This window comes from Coturnix japonica, chromosome 27 (genome assembly GCF_054131305.1).
Source record: "Coturnix japonica strain WE chromosome 27, WE-NBRP24, whole genome shotgun sequence".
In the NCBI taxonomy this organism is placed as follows: Eukaryota; Metazoa; Chordata; class Aves; order Galliformes; family Phasianidae; genus Coturnix; species Coturnix japonica.
In genome coordinates this window covers 4925864-4951961 of record NC_140689.1, presented here as the reverse complement: position 1 = coordinate 4951961, position 26098 = coordinate 4925864, and the positions used below count along the sequence as shown (strand labels likewise).

At 46.2% G+C, this 26098-nt stretch overlaps 2 long non-coding RNA genes across 2 annotated transcripts in view; both read right to left on the bottom strand.

The window, feature by feature from the left end:
* Nucleotides 1-26098, bottom strand: part of LOC146756367 (uncharacterized) — a 499728-nt gene that overhangs the window by 66086 nt on the left and 407544 nt on the right. The gene's annotated exons all lie outside the window — the stretch shown is intronic.
* LOC146756383 (uncharacterized) lies at nt 255-9092 on the bottom strand. Its single transcript, XR_014937540.1, has 2 exons — nt 8471-9092; nt 255-3221 (listed from the first exon to the last, which is right to left on the bottom strand). It is a non-coding gene; the product is annotated as an uncharacterized LOC146756383 (long non-coding RNA).

Sequence of the window (26098 nt, the reverse complement as noted above, 5' to 3'; positions counted from 1 at the left end):
CAAGTATGAACGGAAACCCTGGACCACTCACATAGGATGTTTTTTCCAGTCTTTACCAGTGAGGCTTATTTCAGCCTCCAACACAGTCAATTCTTGAGAGATATCCAGAAATATGGATTGATTCTGTCCCTTCATGACTGGAGGGCATTAGGGTGCACTGTGCACCAGTATCCACCAGTGCCTTATATTTCTGTGGTTCTGATGTGCTAGGCCATCAAATCTGTCATCAATTTATAAGCAATGAGCCGATAATGTTCCAATTAGAAACTTTTATTAATTGTAGCGGGTAAAACAAAAAGGCAATTCAGCGCTGGGCGACAGGGGAATCCTCGTTCCTCCAACTGCCGCGCCTTCCCGTCCCTTGCAACTTCTTTTGTAAGGTCCATCCCGAGTGTATTGTCCTTTAATTGGTCGGTCGTGATCGTGCCACTTGGTGTGTCGTTCCTTGGTTGGTCCTTCCGTGAAACTTTGTATCCATCGGGGCGCGCTTTGCCTGTAACTATGCAGAGTACACAATCTACCCATAAAATTAGAGTGTTCTGCAACCCTTGTGGCCTCCATATTCCACCATCACATCCCGGTCCTAATGAACAAGCACTCCACCACAATGCTACCACATCCCGGTCTTAATGAGCAAACATTTTATCACAGTCCCCCCTTTTCTTTTATTGTACTATTTTGTTTTGCTCATTAAACCGTTTTAGTTCTTGTCGACTCCATTCTAGAGCATCCTCTTTTCGTTCCCCATCAAGGGGTTCATATCTTTCTCTAATTACCATTAGGTGGGCTGCCTCTAGCCTGTTCTTAACGATAACGATTAGTCTATTTAAAATACAGGGTCCAAAGGTCAAACCTAATATTATCATAATAACTGGTCCCATTATTGTGGATAATAATGTAGTGAACCAGGAGGAACCATTAAACCAACTCTCATACCAACTTCTTTGAGACTCCTGGGCTCTTTTTCTTTGTTCTAACTGTTTTCTTAGTTCAGCCATTGTATCTATTGCTACCCCCGTTTGATCAACGTAGGTGCAACATTGTTCTTTAAGAGCCACACATAGTCCCCCTTGCTGCAATAGGAGAAGATCCAACCCCCTTCGATTTTGTAACACTACTTCTGATAAAGACCGTACCGATTTTGTAAGCGCATTGATGGCTTCATCTATTTTCTGTAGATCTTCATCCACAGATTGTCTAAGGGTTTTCAGTCCCTGTGGCTGGTTTATTAAAGATGCTACTCCAGTCCCCAGCCCGGCCCCTCCTATAGTTAATAGCATTGCAACGGTTAGGGCTGTGAATGGCTCCCTTTTAATCAGGTGATGTTCAGAGGTTTCTTGTTGACTGATCACATAATCTTTAGGGTGATATATGATTCGTGGAACTATAATTACTTGTACACAGTAATTGGTGGTTTGATTAAATATCTTAGTCGATAAGCATGTAGTGACCCCTAATTTGGCACATATCCATTTAGCATTGTCTGCGGGTAGGAGCCAGTCTGAGGGTTTCTCCTGACTTTGTACTTCTATAGTTTTATTACATAGATGTCGTTTTTCTAGAGGTACAGTTCCCACACACACACCATTTCCAGTAACATGTGCTAGAGTTATCCCTGGAACATTAGGCCTTCCCTTTTTCCATAGGCACTCTGCTGGGTTAGTCCCATTTCTTCTCCTAATCTTCGCTACGGACCCTATTGCTTCATAAAAAGGGGGTCTTATATCATAGCATAGCCAACACTCCTTAGTTAATTCTGGGTAGGTGTTGTTTAACACCTTGAAACTAGACTGAATTATTTTCCAAAGGGTGCCATATTCGGTAATATAAGGGCTTGCTTCGGTCGGGCCTACAGTAACAGCTTCTGTCTTATTCTGATTGTTATTTATTACTACGTTAGGTCCTATACCTATTGGGGGGTCTGGCGGAACTCTTTCTTTTTTAATAAGGAAATGGCCCCCTCGGTCTCTTCCAGGCTCCCACATTCGTACCCCCCAAGTCTTTCCTATCCACCACACTGTGTTTTCTGTTTTAAGGATTTTTATCTCTAAATGTTGGCATGTTACTTCACCAGAGTGAGTCCCATAAGTCGGAGGTGTACAACCTGAGGGACCCCAACTAATTGTTATATATTCATCTTGTCCCCCCCCTGGCAGAAATCCCAGTGAAACCGTTTCACAACCCCAGTATGCACAATAATATTCCCCTGGGTAATTACAATAACTTTTCCCTGGATTTGATGCTGGGCAAGCATAGATTGCCTTGCGATTCAGGCATGGTTGTGTTGGTACTAAGTCACATACTTGACTTTTAAGGATGGGAGCGCCTGGGGTCACGTCTGTGCTTATCACCTTCTGATCTTCCCCTCTGATTAGGGACCACTTAAATGGCTCATGTGTCTGTACCTCTGTACCCCAACCCTCATTAATGAGACTTAATATTATTATCAATTGAGCTAGTTTTAGATAGGCAGTTTTCCCACTGCAGTAGTGAGTCTTTAATTGCTCGGGGGAGTTATTTCCAGTCTTGGGGTATCTTCTGGATCCTAAATCTTTGGATTCATTCATAATGGAGCAGACTCCTCCACATGTTTTATCTCCTCTGCCTCGCCCATCGACTCGGTTGCCTCGAGCCATGGGGTGTATAATCTTCTCGGCAGCAAGAGTATTCTTCAGGAGGGTCTGGTTTTGCTTCCCTTTTAAGTGGGTCTTTGGGGTACTGCACCCTATTCTTTTTCCCACTGGTTATACACTTAAGTGATGCTGGTAAGGATCCAAATTCACCCCCAGGTTTACCCCCTTCTATTAAAATTTCCACGGCCACTCTGAAGGCTAATAACCAATTTGTGTATTCCTGTTTTCGCAGTGGGTCCACTACCTTTCTAAAACATATCCCAACAGTTGCATTCACAATAGTCAAAATATTCCCTTCTACATTAAATTCTATACTGATACGTTTATACAATCATTGTTAATTCATGTTCTCATTTTCCTTGACGGAGGGTTTCGTGACAGTTTTACTTTCAAATCACCCGCTGGACTAGTGACTCTCCATTCGTGATTTTGTACTGGACCCTTAACACGACTAGCATGTGTCCATCCTTTTTCAGCAGTTCTGATGGCAGTATTGGTAGTCAATAATACCAGATAGGGACCTTCCCAGCGAGGCTGCAGTGTGGTTTCTCTCCAGGTCTTTATCAGAACCCAATCTCCAGGCTTTATCTGATGGAGGGTAATGTCAAGAGGGGGTCTTTGAGTCAATTGTCCCTTTTTCCACAATTCCTGTTTATACTTCATTAATTCCGTGATATAAGCTTGAATGTTCTGATCTACCACCCCCGGGTGATCTTTAGGGGTTCCTGCATCATATGGCATTCCGTATAACATTTCGAAGGGAGATATTCCTATGTCAGCCCGGGGCTGGGCCCTAAGGTTTAAGAGGGCAAGGGGAATGCATTTTATCCATGAGAGCTTAGTTTCTAGTGTTAATTTGGCCAATTGCTTTTTTAGTTCCCCATTCATTCTCTCTACTCGCCCTGAACTCTGTGGGTGCCAGGGAGTATGTTCTTCCCATTTTATTCCCAAGGCTTCAGCTATATTTCTAGTGATTCTTGATGTAAAGTGTGGTCCTTGATCTGAATCTATTACTTCTGTTACCCCATACCTAGGGATGATTTGTTCGAGTAATATTTTTGTTACTACCTGAGCTGTTGCTTTAGTTGTGGGGAATGCCTCTACATAATGTGTGAGGTGGTCTATTATGACTAATACATATTTATATCTTCCTACTTTAGGAAATTCGGTAAAGTCAATTTGGACTCTAGAAAATGGCCTAGTGGCCAAGGGTCTTCCCCCCATAGGCAGTTTTCTTTGTACGGCTCTGTTTATCTTTAAGCACGTAATACATCCTTGAGTAATATGTCTAGCTAGATTATGTAGGCCTATACACATGTACTTAGTGGCAAAATGATCTATTAAAGCTTGGCTTCCCCAGTGGGTCCGTTCGTGCAACTGGGTCAGCACCTGAGATGCTATTGACTTAGGCAGTACCTCTCACCCGTCAGCTAGATACCACCTCCCTTCTGTGTTTTTAGTTATTCCCATTTGATTCAGTTTTTGTTCTTCCTTCGGTGTAAACGAAGGGGCCTCATCATGTGTCAATTCTTCCTGCCTCTCCTGCCTCAGGACCAATTCCCTGAGGGCAGCTTGCTTAGCTTCTAGGTCTGCTGCATTATTTCCTCTAGTTTTGTAATCGGTCCCCTGTTGGTGTCCTCTAAGGTGTACCACCGCTATCTTCTTTGGTTTTCGTAGGGCCACTAAGAGTTGCTTTATTAATTCTTGATGTATTAAGTCCTTTCCTTGGGAATTTATCAATCCCCTTTCTTCCCAAATCTTCCCAAAGGTATGTATTACCCCATAACTATATTTGGAATCGGTATAGATAGTGCCCTCTTTTCCCTGTAATCTTTTTAGTGCCTGTAAAACAGCATACAGCTCGCAAGCTTGAGCTGACCAAGTGTTACTCAAGGGTCCTGATTCCAATACCCGGAGGGTCTTTCCATCTACTATTGCATAACCTGATCTTCTCTTTCCCTCCACTACTCTAGAGGATCCATCCACAAATAATTTTTCCCCTTCTCTTAATTCTTCTTCTTCTAAATCTGGTCTGATTTTTGTTTGTTCTTCTATCGTATGTAAACAGTTATGAATGAGTCCCACATTTTCGGGTTTTCCATATAAGAATTCTGCAGGATTCTGGAGACTTGTGGTCTCCAGGGTTAAGTTAGGGGCTTCCAGTAAGATACCCTCATACTTTAGAAGACGAGAATCAGATATCCATTTTTCAGCTTTTTGTTGGAGCACATTTCTAATATTGTGGGGAGATAGTACCTTTATATTGCTGTTAAAAGTAATTTTCCTGGCTTCTTCTACCAATAACGCACACCCAACAATTGCTTGTAAGCAAGTGGGCCATCCTCGGCTCACAGGGTCTAATAATTTTGACAAATATCCAACGGGTTTCTTCTTCCCTGCCCAATCCTGTGTTAAAACCCCATACGCTGTACCACTGTCTATGTTAACGAATAAATAAAAGGGTCTTTTTAAGTCAGGCAGGCTCAAGACAGGGGCATTGATGAGATCCTCCTTCAGCTTTTGTAGATTCTCTTCATCTTGTCTATCCCACTTTATTAATCCATCGGTACTGAGCTTTTGATATAGAAACTTTACTTTACTGCTATAATTTTCAATCCATTGTCTACAATATCCCACTAATCCCAGCAATTGTCTTATTTGTCTCTTATTGTTTGGCGACTTCAGGGACAATATTCCTTGTATCCTTTCAGGATCTATCTTCTTTTCTCCTTTACTCAGGTAATGCCCTAGATATCTAACCTCCTCTTCCACAAATTGCAATTTCCTTTTTGATACTTTAAGTCCTTTCAGTCCCAAAAAGTTCAGCAATTTAATACTTTCTTTCCGAACCTTTCCCTCATCCTCTCCAGCAATTAATAGATCATCTACATACTGTATTAATTTGGTATCAGGATCTAGCTGATACTCTTGCAGGATCTGTTCTAGGGCTTGCCCAAACAAATTAGGGGATTCTGTGAAGCCTTGGGGGAGTACAGTCCACCTTAATTGCTGTTTTCTGTTAGTATCTGGGTCTTCCCACTCAAATGCAAAAAAATCGCGGCATGTCTCATCTAAAGGGCAAGCCCAAAAAGCATCTTTTAAGTCTATGACACTATACCACAAGTTGTCGGGCCCTAATTTACTTAGCAATGTATAGGGATTAGCTACAACTGGGAACCTAGATACAGTGCGCTTGTTAATTTCCCTCAGATCATGAACCAACCGATATGTTCCATCAGGTTTCTTTACCGGTAATATAGGGGTATTAAATGGGGACATACAGGGTTCCAGTAATCCTTTGCTCACTAATCTATCTATTTCTGGTTTGAGACCCCTCCTTCCTTCCAGGGAAATAGGATATTGTTTTATTTTTACTGGGATTTCAGGATTCTTGATTTTTACCGTGAAAGGGAGTATTTTTAGTTGTCCCACACTCTCGGGGGTATACCAGACATCAGAATTGATCTCTTGTTCATCTTCTACCCTAAGAGGGCAGAGTTTGATTCTCAATTCTTTATTCTCTACTTCTAGTCCTATGCCTAATGCAATAATCAGATCCCGTCCTAACAAATTGAACTCCGCTTCAGGCAGTATCAAGAAATCACCCAACCCCACTTTGGACTCTGCTTCTATCATTACATTTTTAACTATTCCTACTGTAAAAGGTTCTCCCTTTGCTCCTATTACTTTGGTAGTTTCCCGGGAAGGTTTGCATCCGAGGGGGATCTGTTGTATAGTAGACCTTTCTGCTCCTGAATCTACTAGAAACTCTACCTCCTCAGCTTGGGGACCAATTTTCAATTTTATCAAGGGCTCCTGTTGTTTCTGGGTCCCCAATATATAGAGCCCCTGACACCCCTAGTCTTCTTGGAAGGACTTTTCGTCTCTCATTCTAACCCTGCAGTCCCTCTTCATGTGTCCCTTTTTCCTGCAATAATAGCATATTCTCTCCTCCTCCCTGTTTTCAGGCTTCCTAAATTTTTGCTGTCCTGGAATTCGATTTTGCGTCCATCCCCCCATTTTCCTTTCCAATTCCCTACTTTCTCTGACCGCTGCTACCATCATCCTAACCTGCCTATTATGTCTTTCTTCCTCCCTTCTTACATATACCTTCTGAGCTTCCCTCAAAAGTTCATCAAGCCCCCGATCCTGCCAATTTTCTATCTTTTCTAGTTTTTTGCGGATATCTTCCCAAGCCTTAGCTACGAACTGTGTTTTGAGCAGAGCCTGGCCTATCGGTGTATCGGGATCCAATCCTGAATATAGTTGTAAATTCTTGCGTAACCTTTCTAGCCATTCAGTGGGTGTTTCCTCCTTCTTTTGTCTTTCATTAAAAGCTTTATTTATATTCTGACCTCTTGGGACTGCCTCCCTAATGCCCTGGATAATGATAGTTCGCAGGTCCTGCATGTGAGTCCTATGATGTTGATTTTGATGGTCCCATTGCGGATTCTGTAAGGGCCATTTAATATCCGCAGCGGGCCCGTGGGCATGTTGAGCATCCCAAATGCGCATCCCTGCACGCCTAATCATACCTCTCTCTTCTGCTGTGAACAGTATACTTAGAATAGATTGTAGTTCCTCCCAGGTATAAACATTTGGCCCTAAGAACTGATCTACTCTGTCTGCCACCCCCAGGGGATCTTCTAGTATATTACCCATTTCCTTCTTAAAATCTCTAACATCCCCTGAATTTAAGGGCACTGATATAAACCCCATCTGAGGTTGTGGACCTCCCATGGGCATTTCTCTTAAAGGGTAGAGGTTATTTTGTCGTGCCTTTGCCCGTGTCACAGGCCCTCCCCCTTCTATCTTTTGTACTTCTCCCTTTCTCGAATCCATCTGCCCATGATCCAACTGAGGAGGAGAAGGTAGGGGAATTGCTGGTGGTACAGCATATGGTGGGGGTCCCACTAAGGCCTCCTCTTCCCTTCGAGGTTTACGTTTTTCGACATCTTTTTCTTTTCGTGTCAAATTAAAAATGGGGACTCCTAAACCCTCTGGGCGAGTGACCCATACTGCTGCATAGTCACTTTCTTCTTGATTGAAAGGGGTTTTGGAGTTTACCCAAAAATTTAATTGCTGTTGTACCCAATCTTCATTAGAACCATACTTAGGCCACCATACTGCCGGGCCAATTTGTTGTCCGCTCCAAATTTCTATACAATAATAAATCATCTTTGCTTTATCTTTATTTCTTGTTCCTGGATAGTGCGTCCAGGCAATTAGCATGAACCCTAGAGGTGAGTCCTTAGGAATGGATGGTCGTTTAGAAGGGGTGGGTGGTTTAGTTTTACACTGCCCCATCTCGTTCTTTACTTCTTGCTCTCTTGTTTTATTCAACGTCTGTAGCTCCCCCTAGTGCCCGTAGCTCTAGGGGAACACCTAAATAATAATCATCCCTAGTGTCCGTAGCTCTAGGGGAACACCTGAATAATAATCATCCCTAGTGCCCGTAGCTCTAGGGGAACACCTAAATAATAATAATCATCCCTAGTGCCCGTAGCTCTAGGGGAACACCTAAATAATAATCATCCCTAGTGCCCGTAGCTCTAGGGGAATACCAAAGAATAACCCTCCATAGAGCCCATAGCCCTAGGGGTTGTGGTGGTGAAAGGGTCCCGCTTATACCCTGTACCCACCCTTCGGCGTGCCCTCACTCAGTGTTGCATTCACTCGCTTCCCCCAGGTCGTGGCCCACGCCCTCGCGGGCAATGGGAACCGCACTACTGTGGGGTCCACACTCGCTCGGGTTAGTGCCGGCTGCCGGCCCCCCTTCACAAGCACACAACACTCGCCACACGCCGGATTCCCAACCCAGACCGGACTATACTCACCTGTCCTGCGTCTTCGTCCGGACTTTCGTGCACGAAATTTAAAGGGTTAACCGGTTTTTCCTTGCCTTTGTGTTTTAAATTTCGGATCGTCGGCAGGAGTAGGGCGGGAGGATAGGAGCCGAGGCCACCTATTTAGGCGGGGCGCCCCCTCAGGCTCGTACCCACGCCAGTATTCCCGTCCGAGTCACGGCGCCAAATTGTCATCAATTTATAAGCAATGAGCCGATAATGTTCCAATTAGAAACTTTTATTAATTGTAGCGGGTAAAACAAAAAGGCAATTCAGCGCTGGGCGACAGGGGAATCCTCGTTCCTCCAACTGCCGCGCCTTCCCGTCCCTTGCAACTTCTTTTGTAAGGTCCATCCCGAGTGTATTGTCCTTTAATTGGTCGGTCGTGATCGTGCCACTTGGTGTGTCGTTCCTTGGTTGGTCCTTCCGTGAAACTTTGTATCCATCGGGGCGCGCTTTGCCTGCAACTATGCAGAGTACACAATCTACCCATAAAATTAGAGTGTTCTGCAACCCTTGTGGCCTCCATATTCCACCATCACATCCCGGTCCTAATGAACAAGCACTCCACCACAATGCTACCACATCCCGGTCTTAATGAGCAAACATTTTATCACAAAATCCACACAGTCCAATAAACTCTATTATCCCTTCCACTCCCTTGAATGAGGGCAGGGCCCCTCTATTGGTTACCTGTGATAACTGGAGCAGCCGTACTGGTGGTTGGACTGTTTTGTAGTTCCCTCACCCATGCTCATAGTACAGGAGTAGGCTGGTCATGCCACTTCCTCGTGTCTTCTCTGTGGTCACGTAGGTAACACCACAAGGAAACACACAGTGCAATTTACTGTTGTTCCTTGCTCAATCTGGAAAGCGCTTGTGTCTAATAGCTGAGAATTTTAATGATACACATGAAGGCTTTATGGTCGTTAATTTCTTTACGATCTCTCGCCTTCAACTGAAGCAGCAGCTAGGCCAATTACCAAGTGACACCAAGGAGATGAAGTGGCAAAATGGCGATTTATTGAAACAGACACATCCTTATATAACCTACGCCTTTTTGTCTACACCCACTGTATTACACTAAGATTCTTCCAGAATATGGGGAAGGGCCTGTCACATCACAACAAGCTACCGTCCCAGCTGTCCCAACAGCGAAGCAACCAGGTAACAAGAGATTCATTCTGGTGCCGTGTGAACTCCTTTCTTACGCCTTCGATTTCAGTCATCTTCAGGGATCGACAACAGTAACAGAGATTTCCTCCTCATCACTCTCTTCTTCATGACACTTTTCCTTTTTCCTTTCTCGGTACTTATCCAGACCTGTCACCTGGATCTTCTGTTGCCTCCTCCTCCACTTCTTTTTTCCGTTCTAGACGTGAGGACACCCATTTCCATTTCTTGCCTTCCACAAGGGCAACTGATATTGTTACTGGTGCCTCCTGTGACTGATCAAAATTGACTTGGGGATTTCCCTTTTTGGCTAGAACCTCAGCTCGGAAATTCTCTCTTTTCGGAACAGTGTTATATAGAGCACGGTAAGCACAAGCCAAGCCCCAAATAAGTCATACCCCCTTAGATCTATCTAGGCTGTGCCATCCCTGACTCAAATACTGGCTTAGTTTCTCGGGATCCCACAGGTGTTCAAGAGTTAAATCCCATGACATTGCGGGCCCCCATGTGTTGGCGAACCTGAAGGCAAAAGTCAGCGTTCTAGGACAAACAACCACACACCAATATAGTTAAATATAGCTGTGTCCATCTATTGCCTGAAGAGCCGTACTTTTATAGCAAACAAACAAGGGTGTTCAAAAATCACACGTACTAATTGGAAGAAAGCTTCTGCAATAAGAACCCTAAAACCCCGCTTCAAAGCCACGAGCCTTTCACTCTTTTGCTAGAGGTGTCCTTGGTTCTCATGCTGTTTATCCTGCTCTGCAGCTGCTGCTCTGTAAAGTGCTTATCTTGATCCATGGCTGCTGCTCTGTAAAATTCTTCTTGTATTACAACAGAATGGCAGTTCCCTGGGGTCTCCAGCACACCCCCAGCCAGCTGGCAAATGCCACTGAGGACCTTTAGGAAAGACATGCCCTGGGTAGTGACAATGTTCACTGGACAACTGTGAGCCCCACAATGGGTCTTGTACCTGTGTGCCATCTTCTGAACACCAGTAGCACGGTGTAGATGCAAGGCCCAGCCAGGCAAAATCAAAACATGCTTCTGGAAGGGGATCCTTTCTGAAGAGTCGTTACACTAATGAGAGGGCCACAAACATTCACTCAGCGAACTCCAAATCTCTGTGCCTTTGCAGGCCTAGGGTCTTGTTTGGTTCACAGAGACATGGTGGGTTGATTCTCAGCTCTGTACTGTAGCAAATGGGGTACAGATTCTGCATGACGGATGGGCAAGGAAGAAGAGAAAAGGCTGCTGCCATCCATGAGAGGGCACTGAGCTCTGCCTGGGGATGGCAGAGGAGCCAGCTGAGAACTGATGGAAAGGGCTCAGAGAGGAGAGCGGCAGATTCTGTTCCTTGTTTCCTGATCAGGAAGAACAAGAAGAGGGGACAGGCAGGAATCTGAGTTACAGCTGGGATGGAATTGTTTTCTTCAGACTGTCTGCTGTGGTGCAGTGTTTTGGTTCTAGGAGAAAATCATTGATAACACTCTGATGTTTACAGCTGCTGCTAAGCAGTGTTGTACAGAGCCAAGGCCATGGTCAGTGGAGGGCACATGGAGCTGGGAGGGAACAGAGTGAGGACAGCTGACTGATAGTGGCCAAAGGGACGTTCTCTATCAGCTGACAGCAAGCAGAAATTGTATTGAAAGTGTTGGGAGTTCATCTCAGTCTCTTCACTGCCCAGGGCCCAGCTGAGCATCAGTCTGGTGGTGCTGAGCAAGTGCTTGTGCATCAGTTGTTACATACAATTCCATATCAACGGATATATAGTGATAACTATTACTCCACTTCTTTTATCTCTCTTAGTAAACTGCTTTGTTACATCCCAGAAGTTGTACTCTTTTTCCCAGTTCTCATCCCCATCCCACTGGGAACTGGGCAGTGCACAAAGCACTGTGTGCTGCTGAGCCACATGTTGGGTTCAACAACCACTGTCATTTTGGTGCCTGATGTGAGGCTCCAAGGGTTGAGATAGCAGCACATCTGTCCAGAGCGGACAGGGCTTTGTGGGAGCTGGAGAAGTGCAGGCCATGGTGCTGATATGTGTGGATGTGCTCCCTATGTGTGGAGCTTGTTGAGTCTTCTCATGAAGCTTCACTGCACAGCTCCTTACTTGGTGCTTGGATGCTGCATTAGGGTATTTATTTTGCTATGCTGTTTGACCTCAGTTTGTACCACGATAAAATTGGCAGCTGACAAAGTGAAGTTTTGTGCACATTCAGCTCTGCGGTCATCTTTGGGTTTTGGAAGTAATATTGTCCATATGATTAGGAATTACACAATTTACATTGTCGCCTCTGTGAGTCCGGGGGTGTACTGGATATTGTGTTGAGGGACATGGTTTAGTGGGAGCTATAGGTAATAGGTGAACGGTTGGACTGGATGATCTTTTAGGCCTTTTCCAACCTTGGTGATTCTATGAATCTATGATTGAGGTTAAACAATTATTCAGGAATATCAGTGAGAGATCTGCCCCAAGGTGAGAAGGCTCTGCATGGCAGAGGGTGTGGGACGGTCTGGGCAGCTGCCTGGAGTGGTGGGCACCCCCAGGGCTTTGGAACTTCATCTCCGAGCAACTGCAGGATCCTGAGAAACTGGTAGAATATTGGGGGCAGGTCTGCTGTGGCTCTGGTAATCCCCAAGATACACACATGACTGCAGTGTGCCAGATCCAGAGAGCTGGATCTGCTGACAGTGCTGCAGCCTCTGCAACTCCTGGCACAGACCTTGCAGCAGCTCCAAGGTTTTGCTGCACATCCTGCAGTTGCTCCAAGCTCTGGGACAGATCCCCCTGTCACTCCACCCCTCATATGAGCTCAGCAGTCACTCCTGCTACGGGTCCTATAGCTGTTCCAAGTATTGCTATAAGAAAATGAAACAAATTCCCCCCAAGGGAGGAAATACAGCCCTGTGGTGGCTCCAACCCCTCCAATGAGCCCAGTGGCAGCTCCAACTTAGTCACAGGTCCTGTGGTGATTCCAGCTCTGGCAATGAACTCTGAGGTCACTTCAACTCCTGCAACAGCCCGACAGCCACTTCAGCTCCTACAGTGAACCCTGTGGCTGTTAAAACCCCTGCAACTAGTCCTGGACTTGCAAACAGATATGCATATGTATTAGTATCTGTGCATATATGATTGCAACTGCATATGTTGTATATGTGTGAAAATATACTAAATATATTATATGTGTATAAATACATTTGTCATAATTATTATCCTTTTCTTTTTCTCCTTGTCTCAACCCATAAAATTTAAACCACAGCACTGTCCCGAGACGCTTAAGTATTTCCTTGGGGCTATTCAATCTGATCTGGTCACACAGTGAAGAGCACCTGAAGATCTCAAGGTTTTCTCAGGGAGCAGCTCCTGAGGTACATTCCTTACACCAGCTTTGGAAGAGGCCTCCCTCCAGTTCTCTGGTCCTGCTCTAAAGGGGCCCTCTTGTTATGGCAGTGCCAGCAAGGAGACCAGCTCTGACAGACCTGTTCATATTGCCGGCTACTGACTGCAGCCCTGGAGTGCTGCTGTAGAGACAACAGGACTGTCACGAAACACACAAGACCATCAGGACTGCACAAATGAGAGGGCTTGAGAGCACTGTGGTGGTGTAAAGAGATCAGAAATGAAAAGAACACATTGAGCTGCTGTCTGTGGCTGTACCTCCCCAAATCCAGACAAAATAGGAAAAAAGAAAAGCTAAGTAAAAGTCTATTTTGAAACATTTTTAGGTATATTTTAACGTATTCGGGGAATCTGGATACATGTTTACATGAGCTCCTAAAGTGACAAAATGGAAATTAGGTAGGAAAGAAGTGTAATATATTTTTATTTATAAGTCCAATAACAGATTTTTTGCACGTTGAGATATCTCACATAATCAAACAATCAAAGATGCATAAAACATGAAGAACCATCACTGGGAATCCTATGAGGAAGTTGTGCAATTTATGGAAGCTGGAATAGTGCTTATTGCAACACCTTCCTTAGAGCGTGCTTGATCTCCCTGTTCCTCATGCTGTAGATAACAGGGTTCAGTGTTGGAGGAACCACTGAGTACAGAAGTGCAATTGTCAGATCTAGGAGTGGGGAGGAAATGGATTGAGGCTTCAGGTGGGCAAAAAAGCCAGTGCTGAGAAAGAGGGAGACCACGGCCAGGTGAGGGAGGCACGTGGAGAAGGCTTTGTGCCGTCCCTGCTCAGAGGGCATCCTCAGCACAGCCAGGAAGATCTGCACGTAGGACAACACTATGAAAACAAAGCAGCCAAAGGCTAAGCTGGAACCAAAAATGAGAATCACAATTTCCCTGAGATTTGATTCTGAGCAGGAGAGCTTGAGGATCTGTGGGATTTCACAGAAAAACTGGTTGACAACATTGCCTTGGCAGAGAGGCAGTGAAAACGTACTGGCAGTGTGCAGAAGGGAACAGAGAACCCTAGCACCCCAGGCAGCTGCTGCCATGGTGGCACAAGCTCTGCTGTCCATCAAGGTCCCATAGTGCAGGGGCTTGCAGATGGCAATGTAGCGGTCATAGGACATGATGGTGAGAAGGGAACAGTCTGCTGAGATGAAGAAGAGAATGAAAAAGAGCTGTGCAGCACAACCTGTGTAGGAGATGGCCCTGGTGTCCCAAAGGGCGTTGGCCATGGCTTTGGGGAGAGTGGTGGAGATGCAGCCCAGGTCGAGGAGGGCCAGGTTGAGGAGGAAGAAGTACATGGGGGTGTGCAGGCGGCGGTCGCAGGCTACGGCTGTGCTGATGAGGCCATTGCCCAGGAGGGCAGCCAGGTAGATGCCCAGGAAGAGCCAGAAGTGCAGGAGCTGCAGCTGCCGCGTGTCTGCCAACGGCAGCAGGAGGAACTCGCTGATGGAGCTGCTGTTGGGCATCTGCTGTTGTTCCTGGGCTTGAAGTCCTGCTCAGAGTGCAGAAGGTAATGACAAGTCCAAACCATTCTCAGAGACACTCCTCCTACTATACTATGAAATGTTTTTATTCTCTTACAACAGTGTACATTTAGCACCATTACTTGCATTTAATTTCATGTATTTCAACATTCCTTAAGCAGAAGCAGCATATGGAGCTCTAACCTTCCTTTTATTTTCTTATCCCTTCTCCCTGTATATTTTCATCTGTTTCGTGTCTCATATCTTTACCCCAAGTGCCCCCCTTAGTGCCCCCTACCCCAGCATCTGTGACTTTCAGTTTCAGTTAGAAAATGCTGCCTGTTTGTAGGATAAGTGAATTATTCATGCCTACAGAAAATGATGTTAATTACAACTGGTTCCATCTTCTGAGAAAGGGGGGACTGAATGCACATCACGTCTGTCTGTTCAGGCCACAAGCAATTTATTGAAGAAAAATTCACAGATCTCTGATAGCTCCTTTTAGATTTCTCTTTCCAATCCTCTTTTCCTCAGAACAGGAAATGGAAACCTCCTGCCGTGGCACTCCTCTTGCAAAGTACCTTAAAAAACAATCCGTTGTGCAGTGGAGCTGTGATCCCCCTGCCCCAGGCAGCAGCTGTGGCAGCACAAGCCCTGCTGGGGGCCTCCTTCCCCCCACACGTCTCCCCTGGGCAACTCCCCGGGCAGGTTGAGTGCTGAGCCTGGCAGGCGGCAGAGTCCCATACCCGGCACACAGCCCCTGGGGCACAGCAGGGACCCTGCTCTGCAGGACAGCCCTGGGCACCCGCCTGCAGCCCCGGCTGCACAGCCTGCAGTTGTGCTGGGACACGCAGCCCTCATGGCTGTGCTCTGACTCTGCAGTATGGAAACCCTCAGCTGGAGCAGAAGGCTTTTAACATAGTAAAGAAACATGCGGTGCCTACATCCAAATTTGCTATGGGATATCCCAAATTAAGTTGACCCTCTATGAAAAGCAGCTCATGGTCTGCAGTGAGACTTACCCTGTCATGGTCTGTGAGCAATGCTCCTGCAGTGAGCTCACAGCCTGCTCACACCACACACATCCTGCAAGCTCTCTTCAATTTCTCTCCTCTCCTTCTGTCACCTGCAGGCTGTGCTGTGCACAAGAGCTGCTCCTGGGCACAGCTGTCTCATTGCAGCTCTGCCCACTTTTATGAGCTCCCTGTGTCCCAGGAGCCTGGAAAAGCAAGCAGCAGATGATGTCATTTTTATCCTTCCCACTCATCTCCCCTGACATGTCCCTGGGTCCTCATGGCCAACAGCTCCTGAAAGACAACAGCATCATGACTGTGCTTTGAAATCCACTCAATTAACCACCACATGTCCAGTGGTCAGTGACTGATTGGAGACATATGGGGAGTGCTCCCAGAGTTCATTTGATGAAACAATAAGGGCACCCAGACAAGGAAGGCGAGGTTTGGACTTTCCCTGTGCAGGACAGTGATCCAGCTGAGGCAGCGCAGGAGTCTCATCCCTTGACAGAAATCCTGGAGCTGAAATGGGATTCAGCTCACTACACACCCACAGGAGCTGGGATTCCTCTGGTTCAGTTCAGAAGTGCACAAGGAGTTGCCTGCATGTGAGCTCCTGCTCTGAGTCCTCAGTCCTTCAGCAGGGAGGCAGTTGCTCACACACAGACACTGGGTTATGCCCAAGGTGCCTGGGCTGCTCCTGATGTGTGCCAGTGCTTGTAAACCATGTGGGAAGTCCCTGAGATAGAAAGCTCCTTTCTGGGCATCAGCTGAGGGCCAGAGAGGGGATAGCACCGGCTGTCTGGTGAATTCACACGCAGCTGCAAGTGCAGCACAGGGCCTTCAGCAAAGCCATGCCCATGGTGTGTCTATGCTGCTACGTCACCTCCAAGACCCACAATTGCTCTAATGCCTGTGTGCCACCTTCTGCACACTGATACCATAGATGAGCTATCCAGTCAGGCTATGTCCAGTGATGCTTTTCAATTAGGATGTTTACTTCTGTGGTTTTGCACTAATGCAAACACCAACAAACAGTAAGCTAGAAATCTTGATAGAGCTGCAGGCCTGAGCTCCTGTTTGGACCACAGGGACACAGTTTAATGGCTTCCACAACTGCACTGTAGCACAAGGGGGATACAGAGTCTTTAGGATGGGTGGGTGAGGAGACAAGGAAGAGCGACTGCCCTCTGTGAGAGTGCACTGAGCTCTGCCTGGGGATGGCAGAGCAGCCAGGTCAGACCTAATGGAAATGGCAAACAGAGGAGACCAACAGTGTCTGTACCTGTCTTCCTGATCAGGGAGAGCAAGTGGAAGGTGCCCTCTGCAGACAGATGGGAGTCTCATGTTGTCTGGCCATTGTCCCCTTTGGGAGCCTTTTTCACTCCAGTATGTGCTGCAGGGACAGCACAGCAGGGCATGTGCCATCCAGCGGATCCCTGGAGAGCACAGATGGCAGCTTCTTGACCAAGCCATGGAGGAACCAAAGAGGAGAGGTGCTCTGCTGGATCTCATACTTTCTGGCATGGAAGGACTTGTGGGAACTGTGAAGGTCAAAGGGGCATCAGACCATGTGCAAGATGCAAATGTATCTCTTTTAATTTATTTATTTATTTTGAGGCTGTAAGCTTAATAGTTGATCATAAATGTCAATAAAACTGAAACAAAGAATTGAAGACAAAGATAGAAATCAATGAAAATGTGTTAACCCTTTTTAACATGAGAAATTCTCATGAGTCTTGTTCCATTTTTAGTTGTAAATATGAGTCTTTGTAGGGATTTTGTGTCTTTTTTTTTTTTTTTTTTTTTTTTTCTTTTTTTACTTTAATTCAGATGCTTTCAGGTACAGAGACACAGACAGCGATGCCAGTGCCATCATTGCCCTGTGACTAAATCCCGGCGCCCACCGCTGCTCTTCCCTGTTGCCTATTTGATCCCTCATCCTCCAGGTGTCTCCAGCTCTCCTAAATAAATGGTCGTGGTTAAAGGCATGTTTTCAGCAGGCCATTTAGACACATGCTCCTGCCACAGCCTGCCAGATTTCCCCATCCCTTTCTTATTGTTCAGTCAGATACCTCCCAATTATCTGTCTGATTTCTGACTTTTAGGGGGATGACTAAAATTTGCTCCATCTCACCAAAGACTGATGGACTGTGTTGTCAACTCCTTCACTGTGATTCTATCTATCCCTTCCTATCTTTTCTTTTTCTCTTACTTTTTCTTTTTCTCTTACTTTTTCTTTTTCTATGTCGTTTTCTTCTTCTTTTCCTTTTCCTTTTTCTTTTCCTTTTCCTTTTCCTTTTCCTTTTCCTTTTCCTTTTCCTTTTCCTTTTCGTTTTCTTTTTCCTTTTCCTTTTCTTTTTCCTTTTCCCTTTCCATATCCTTTTTTTTCATTTTTCTCTTTCTATTTCTTTTTTTTCTCTTTCTCTCTTTCGTTTTTTCATGCTTTAAAGAAAGCATGAATTCTGAAAGATGTTCATTAATGTCAGTAAAAGTGAAAAAAAGAGTTGAAGACAAAGATAGAAATCAAGAAGAAAGTGTTAACCCGTCTCAGTGTGTGAAATACTCACGAGTCCTGTTCAATTCTAAGTTGATACCTCCCAACTCCCTGGCTGATCTATCCAGGGTGATTACTGAAATTTGCTCCATTCCTCAAAAGTCTGTTGTCAAATCCTTCACCGTGATTCTATCTATCCCATCCTATCTGTTTCTAACTCATTTCTTGTGCAAATATTCCCTATGAAAAATAAACCTCAATAGAAGCTGCTTGGACATGGCATGCAGTTGATCACTGTGTTTTACTGTTCATTCAATTGCATCACCTTTCCTTCTGTTTGTTGGCCGTAAATAAAGAGAATTCATTCTTTTTCTGTGTGCAGCTGGTTCTCTGTGGAAAGCTAGTGGGAGTTGGTACAAAGGAGGTTTAACACTGAGCGGGTGACGGTAGAGGAGAAGAGTGATGTGAGGAAAAGTGATGCAAGTCCCATGGGGCCAGTGTGAGTAGGAGTGGGATGGGGAGGTTGAGGAGGAACTTTATCAACACAGTAACAGTACAGAACTCATTGGGACATCCTGGATTGACATCAGTTGCAAAGTGCTTCTTTAACTTCTTGTATAAAACAAACTATAAATAAATAGACAATAAATGCATTTTGGATTCTTGCTCTTTAAGCTCTCTCCATTTTGCTGAACACATTCTGAAAACCTGAAGAAGAGAACAGGAAGGTACAAGGCACAGGAGATTCTTTAGGTTAGAATGGGCCCCAGTGAGCATTTTGTGCTGAGTCCATCAACCTCCAGTGCAGAGAGAAGTTTGCACAAAGTGCTCAACAAGACAAAGTCAGAAGTAACAGTGAAGTTTCTTGGAATATTAATGGTCCCACTGAGGGCCATTACCAAGTAAGCTTCCCAACAGACTAGTTAGAGAAGACAACTGGAAGCCATGACTACAGGCAGGCAAAGGCACTGGCATGCTAAGAAACATCTCCTTTGCCTTACGAAGCAGACAGGTCAAGCCCTGATTGCAAGACCAGAAGCAGGGAGATCCTGTCTCTCATGTTGGCTCAGGGCACTTCCTGTGGCAGTGAGTTGGAAGTCTATATGATGTTAAGTGAAAGACATAGGAACGGAAGATCCCAGGCTCTGCATGTGGTGCAAGGATGCTGTTAAGTTCCTATCCCACATGTGCCCTGTGTCTCATTGCAGGATGTGGGATGTGAGAAGGGCCCAGTCTGAACAAGCAGTCAATCCCTGTGAAACTCTGCAGATCTCTCAGTTCCAATGTCCTCCAGTGCACACTCTCCCATAGTTTTATGTCCTTTATGTTATGCGGTGCCCAGAAGTGCACCCAGTGTACCAGGTGAGGCTGTAGCAATGCAGAGCAAAGAGGGACAACCCTTTCTCTCACCCAGCTGGCAATAAATTGCTTTATGCGCTCCAGGATACCGTTGGCCTTCCCGGCTGCCTGGGCACACTGCTGACTCACTTCCAATTTTATGTTGAGAAGGACCCCCAATGCTTTTCAGTCAGACCTCTCTCATGTGTCCCATATCCAGTCAGTGTGTATGTCCAGGGTTGCCCATACCCAGGTGCACAATCAGGCACTTGTTCTTGTTATCCGTTATGCACTTGGTGCTTAGTACCAACTGATACCCACTTCTCTGACTTGTCCACATCTCTCTGCAAGTCCTCTCCACCCTCAGTGGAGGCAACAGCACCTCCTCATCTGGTCTCATCAGCAAACTTGCTCAGAACATCTTCTAGTCCTGCATGCAAGTCATCTGCATAAACATTAAAGGAAAGTGGCCCTAAAGTGGAGCCCTGGGAAACTCTGACAGTGACCATCTACCAGCCCGATGGAACCCACTGACTATAATCCTTTGGGACAGAACTACTGGCCAACTGCTCACTCACCACTGCTGGTGAACCTGAAAGGCAAAATGTCAGCATGCTGGGACAAGCAGACAAACACCAATATGGTTACGTATAGCTGCATCAATTTATTGCCCGAAAAGCCATGCTTTTAGAGGAGACAGACAAGGGCGTCCAAAAATCACACACGCTAATTGGAGGAAAGCTACTGCAATAACAACCCTATAACCCCCCTTCAAAGCCACAAGCCATTCATTCTTTTCCTAGAGATGTCCTTTGTTCTCATGCTGTTTATCCTGCTCCGCAGCTGCTGCTCTGTGAACTCCTTATCTCAATCCATGGCTGCTGCTCTGTAAAATTCTTCTTGTATTACAACACACCACGTTCTGTTTCTGTCTAGCTGTATGCAGGAATTTCTGTCCAGAAGGGTGCTGAAGAAATAGTATCAAAAGCTCTACTGAAATCCTCAAGGATTACATCAACTGCCTTCCCTTGTTCAGCTCAATGGATAAAGGTGTCATAAAAAGACTTGAAATTAAATAGGACCATCCCCTCGGAATACTGTGTTGTCTGTGACCAATCACAGAATTGTACTTCAGGTGTTTTTCCATAACTCCCACCATCATTTTCTCCATAATTTTATCAAGCACTGGTGTGAGACTGAGAGGTCCATAGTTCCCCTTGTAATCTTTCTTGCTCTTCCTTACGATAAGACAACATTTGCCAGCTTCCTGTCAACTGGTATGACCCTAGATTTATTAGATGCCATTGAAATGCGAGCCCAGAGCATGCTAAAGTGTCATCAGTGCAAGAACGTAGATGTGCCGTATCTTTGCAATGCCTTGAAATCCAGACTATGCCACAGATGGAGCAGAGAGGAAGATCTGCCTCTTCTGTTCTGAGCTCATCCTTTCGGTAAGCTGAATATCACTACATACTCCATGGGGACAGGTGCAGAAGACACACTGGGTGCCCTAAGCACGCGGCTGTGGTGGTATTTAGGATGGCCAAGAATACCTCCCTTCTGGCCCTCAGCTGATGCTTCAGAAGGAGCTGTCTATCTCATAGATTTTCCGTCACAGTTTACAAGCACTAGCACAAAACTAGGATCACCCAAGGCACCTTGGGCATCACTGAGAGTCTGTGTATGAGCAGTGCAGTCACTGTGGAATAAAAACCAAGGATTCAGATGAGGGACTCACACACAGACACCTCACTGTGCACATCTGAACTCAGCTAGGTGAACTTTAGCTCCTGTGGTTCTTTGAAAAACTGATCCCAATTCAGCCCCAGGGTTTCCATCTGAGGATGAGATGCCTAACACTAGAATAAGGATGGGACGGTCTGATGATAACAGGACAAATGGAAACGGATTTAAATTAAAAAGGGGAGACATAGGTTAGATGTGAGGAACCTATTTTTTTACACAGCAACACTGGAAAATTTGCCCTTAGAGGCTGTGCATGCCCGATGGATGGGATCCTGATTTACTCTGGGTTTACCCTCATGTCAGTCCATGTTTCTACTCATACTTTTGTCTAGGTGAACTCTCACTTTACTCAAGGTTTTACTCACAGTTTACCATCAGGGAGTGTGATCGGGAGATGGGCTGGTGGAGTGACTTGCTGGCATCCCCGAGGGAAGGCTGCCAGGCAGATACCCCCAGAAAAGTGGTTGACTCCCTGCCCTGTCACAGTCAGACAGACCTGACTGATGAGGAGGGTTGGAAGAGAGTCCCAACTCAACATCACAGGAGCCCCCCCATGCCTGCCTAGCCCTCGACCCCTGATCCATCTAAGCAACAGGTTTGACACTCTGAAATCTGAAGGAGATAAGAATAGGGAGGCAATGGAGGATCTGCCTAGGAGGGAGCCTAATGCAAAGCAGTCACTACCAAGCCTTGTGACTTCCTCTTCCATGAAAGAAAGAAGGGTGGTCGTGGTGAGTGACTCCCTTCTCAGAGGAATAGAGGGCCCCATTTGCAGACTGGACCCCAGTTGTCAGTAAGTCTGCTGCCTTCTTGGCTTCAGGTCAGGGACATAACAAGGAAACTCCCAATGCTGGTTAGGTCCACTGATTATTTTCCACTACTCCTAGTTTAGGTGGGCAGTGATGAAATTTCTTAGATAAGACTACAAACTATGAAAAGAGATTTCAGGAATTTAGGCCATTTAGTTCACAAAGTGGGAGATCAAGTGATTTTTTGTTTTGTACCTTCAGGGGCAGTGAGGGACACGGAGCAGGCTTGGAAAGCAAAGCAATGAACAATTGTCTCAGAGGTTGGTACTGAGCCAGAAACTTTGGGTTCTTTGATCACAGGGCAGTTTACTTGGCCTGTGGTCTATTATCCACGAAAGGAACCCAACTGTCTCAAAGGGGGAAATGAATCCTAGCACAGACGGTAGCGGGGCTTATCGAAAGAGCTTTAAACTAGCTACGATGGGGGAGGGGACAAAACAGGGCTTACCAGAGATGAGCCTAGGGGAATGCTGTTTGAGCTGGGAGAGAGGCAGATGCCTCAGCTGAAGTGCGTCTACACCAACGCACGCAGCTTGGTCAACAAGCAAGAGGAGCTGGAAGCAACTGTGCATCTGACAAACCATAACCTAGCTGCTATTACCGACCCATGGTGGGACCACTGCCATGACTGGAGTGCTGTGATGGATGGTTACAAGCTCTTCAGAAGGGATAGATGAGGAAGGAAGGGTGGTGGTGTGGCCCTTTATATTAAAGAGAGTTTTGATGTTGAAGAGCTTGGGCTTCAGAACCATCAAGATGCGTGCATGTTTGTAAGGATCAGGGGAAAGACCTGTAGGTGTGACATCTTGCTAAAAGTCTCTTATAGACCGCCTAATCAAGACGAATTGATGGGTGAGGCATTCTATGAGCAGCTTACTGAAGTCGCATGATCGCCAGCACTCATTCTCTTGGGAGACTTCAACCTCCCTGATATATGCTCGGAATATAATAAAGAGCAGAGGAATCAGTCCAAGAGGTTTCTAGATTGTATGGAAGACAGCTTCCTTACACAGCTGGTATGAAGTCCTACCAGGGGTGGTTCCTTGCTAGACCTGCTCTTCACTAACAGTGAAGGACTGGTAGGAGTTGAGAAGGCTGAGGACTGTCTTGGGCAGGGTGGCCATGAAATGGTAGAATTCTCTATTCTTGGAGATGTCAGAAGGGTGACTAGCAAAACTACTATCCTGAACTTCTAGAGGGCGGACTTTGACCTGTTCAGGACACTTGTAGCACGGGTCCCTTGGGAGTCGCTCTTATGGGAAACGGGGTCCAGGAAGCCTGGACACTCCTCAAGATGGAAATCTTAAAGGCCCAAGATCAGGCTGTCCCTGAATGCCATAAGGTGAGCCATAGGGGAAGAAGACCAGTGCAGATGAACTGGGAACAATTGTTGAGACTCAGGAAGAAAAAGAGAATCTCCGTCCTCTGGAAAAAGGGACAGGATACTTGGGGAGATTACAAGGAAGTTGCTAAGGTATGCAGGGAGGAAGTTAGGAAGGCACATTACTTCCCTATCCCTTAATCCATGCCCAGAGCTCCTCAGCTATGTCACTGCCAACTGTAAGCTCCATGCAGAGTTCAAGTGGGCATGGAGGGCACAGCCTTCTGCTGGGTGGATGCAAGTGTTGGTGGAACCAGATGGGACAAAGCCCTCCCACCATGCCCTCCTGGGAAAATGGCCACCCCAAGAATGGCAGTCTGCCTCCTCCATGACCCCATCTGAAATGCTCCTGCACTGATTGATTAAAGGGCTTTAAACCAGGTCCAAATGGGGAAGGGTGGGGAATTGGATGTGACAGAGAAGGGCTGAGGGATGTTGTTGCTGTTGGAGATTGAATGGAAAGCCTCTGAGTTGTTCTATAGGATTGTGTGAGGATTCCTCAGAGAAAGTCTTGTTGCCAATACCCCGTCCTAAATCTTATTGTGAACCCTCGGGGGTTAACCCCAACTTGCTGCTGCCCTAAAGTGCCTGTAGACCAGTGCGGGTAGGATGGGAAATAAACGGGACAAATCAAGAGAAAACCACAGAGCTTTTCCTTTCATGCAGGCTGCTGCTTATGAGCAAGGCCCTGAACATAAGTACCACAGTGTAGATGGAAGACCCAGACAGGCTAAATCAAAGCATGCTTCTGGAAGGGGATGCTTTCTGAAGAATCCCTACACTAATGAGAGGACCACAAACATTCACTCAGCGAACTCCAAATCTCTGTGCCTTTGTGGGCCTAGGGTCTTGTTTGTCTCACAGAGACATGGTGGGATGGTTCCCACCTCTGAACTGTAGCAAAGTAGGTACAGACTCTTCATTACGATTAGGCAATGAAGATGAAGAAAGGCTGCTGCCATCTGTGAGAGTGCACTGAGTTCTGCCTGGGGATGGCAGAGGAGCCACCTGAATACTGATGGAAAGGTTTCAAAAAGAAGAGCAGCAGATTCTGTTCCTTGCTTCCTGATCAGGAAGAACAAGAGGAGGGGGACAGGCAGGTGCTTGAGTTACAGCTGAGATGGAATTGTTTTCTTCAGACTGTCCGCTATGGTGCAGTGTTTTGGTTCTAGGAGAAAATCATTGATAACACTCTGATGTTTACAGCTGCTGCTAAGCAGTGTTGTACGGAGCCAAGGCCATGGTCAGTAAAGGGCACATGGAGCTGGGAGGGAACAGAGTGAGGACAGCTGACTGATAGTGGCCAAAGGGACGTTCTCTATCAGCTGACAGCAAGCAGAAATTGTATTGAAAGGGGTGGGAGTTCATCTCAGTCTCTTCACTGCCCAGGGCCCAGCTGAGCATCAGTCTGGTGGTGCTGAGCAAGTGCTTGTGCATCAGTTGTTACATACGATTCCATATCAACGGATATATAGTGATAACTATTACTCCTCTCCTTTTATTTCTCTTAGTAAATTGCTTTGTTACAACACACAAGCTGTACTTTTTTTTCCCAATTCTCTTCCCCATCCCACAGGGAATGGGGCAGTGCACCAAGCACTGTGTGCGTCTGAGCCATATGTTGGGTTCAACAACCACTGTCATTTTGGTGCCTGATGTGAGACTCCAAGGGTAGAGATAACAGCACATCTGTCCAGACTGAGATAACTCAGGGCTCTGTGGGAGTTGGAAAAGTGCAGGCCATGATGCTGATAGTTTCCCTATTTGTGGAGCTTGTTGAGTCTTCTCATGAAGCTTCACTGCACAGCTCCTTACTTGGTGCTTGGTTGCTGGATTAGGGTATTTATTTTGCTATGCTGTTTGACCTCAGTTTGTACCATGTTAAAATTGGCAGCTGACAAAGTGAAGTTTTGTGCACATTCAGCTCTGCGGTCATCTTTGGGTTTTGGAAGTAACATTGTCCATATGATTAGGAATTACACAATTTACATTGTCGCCTCTGTGAGTCCGGGGGTGTACTGGATATTGTGTTGAGGGACATGGTTTAGTGGGAGCTATAGGTAATAGGTGAACGGTTGGACTGGATGATCTTTTAGGCCTTTTCCAACATTGGTGATTCTATGATTCTAGGATTGAGGTTAAACAATTATTCAGGAATATCAGTGAGAGATCTGCCCCAAGGTGAGAAGGCTCTGCATGGCAGAGGGTGTGGGACAGTCTGGGCAGCTGCCTGGAGCGGTGGGCACCCCCAGGGCTTTGGAACTTCATCTCTGAGCAACTGCAGGATCCTGAGAAACTGGTAGAATATTGGGGGCAGGTCTGCTGTGGCACTGGTAACCCCCAAGATACACACATGACTGCAGTGTTCCAGATCCAGAGAGCTGGATCTGCTGACAGTGCTGCAGCCTCTGCAACTCCTGGCACAGACCCTGCAGCAGCTCCAAGGTTTTGCTACACATCCTGCAGTTGCTCCAAGCTCTGGGACAGATCCCGCTGTCACTCCACCCCTCATAATGAGCTCTGCAGTCAATCCTGCTACAGGTCCTGTAGCTGTTCCAAGTATGGTAATAAGAAAATGCAACAAATGTCACCCAAGGGAGGTGCACTGTGCCAGGAGGTTCAGCCCTGCGGTGGCTCCAACCCCTCCAATGAGCCCAGTGGCTGCTCCAACTTAGTCACAGGTCCTGTGGTGGTTCCAGCTCTGGCAAAGAACTCTGAGGTCACTTCAACTCCTGCAACAGCCCAACAGCCACTTCAGCTCCTACAGTGAACCCTGTGGC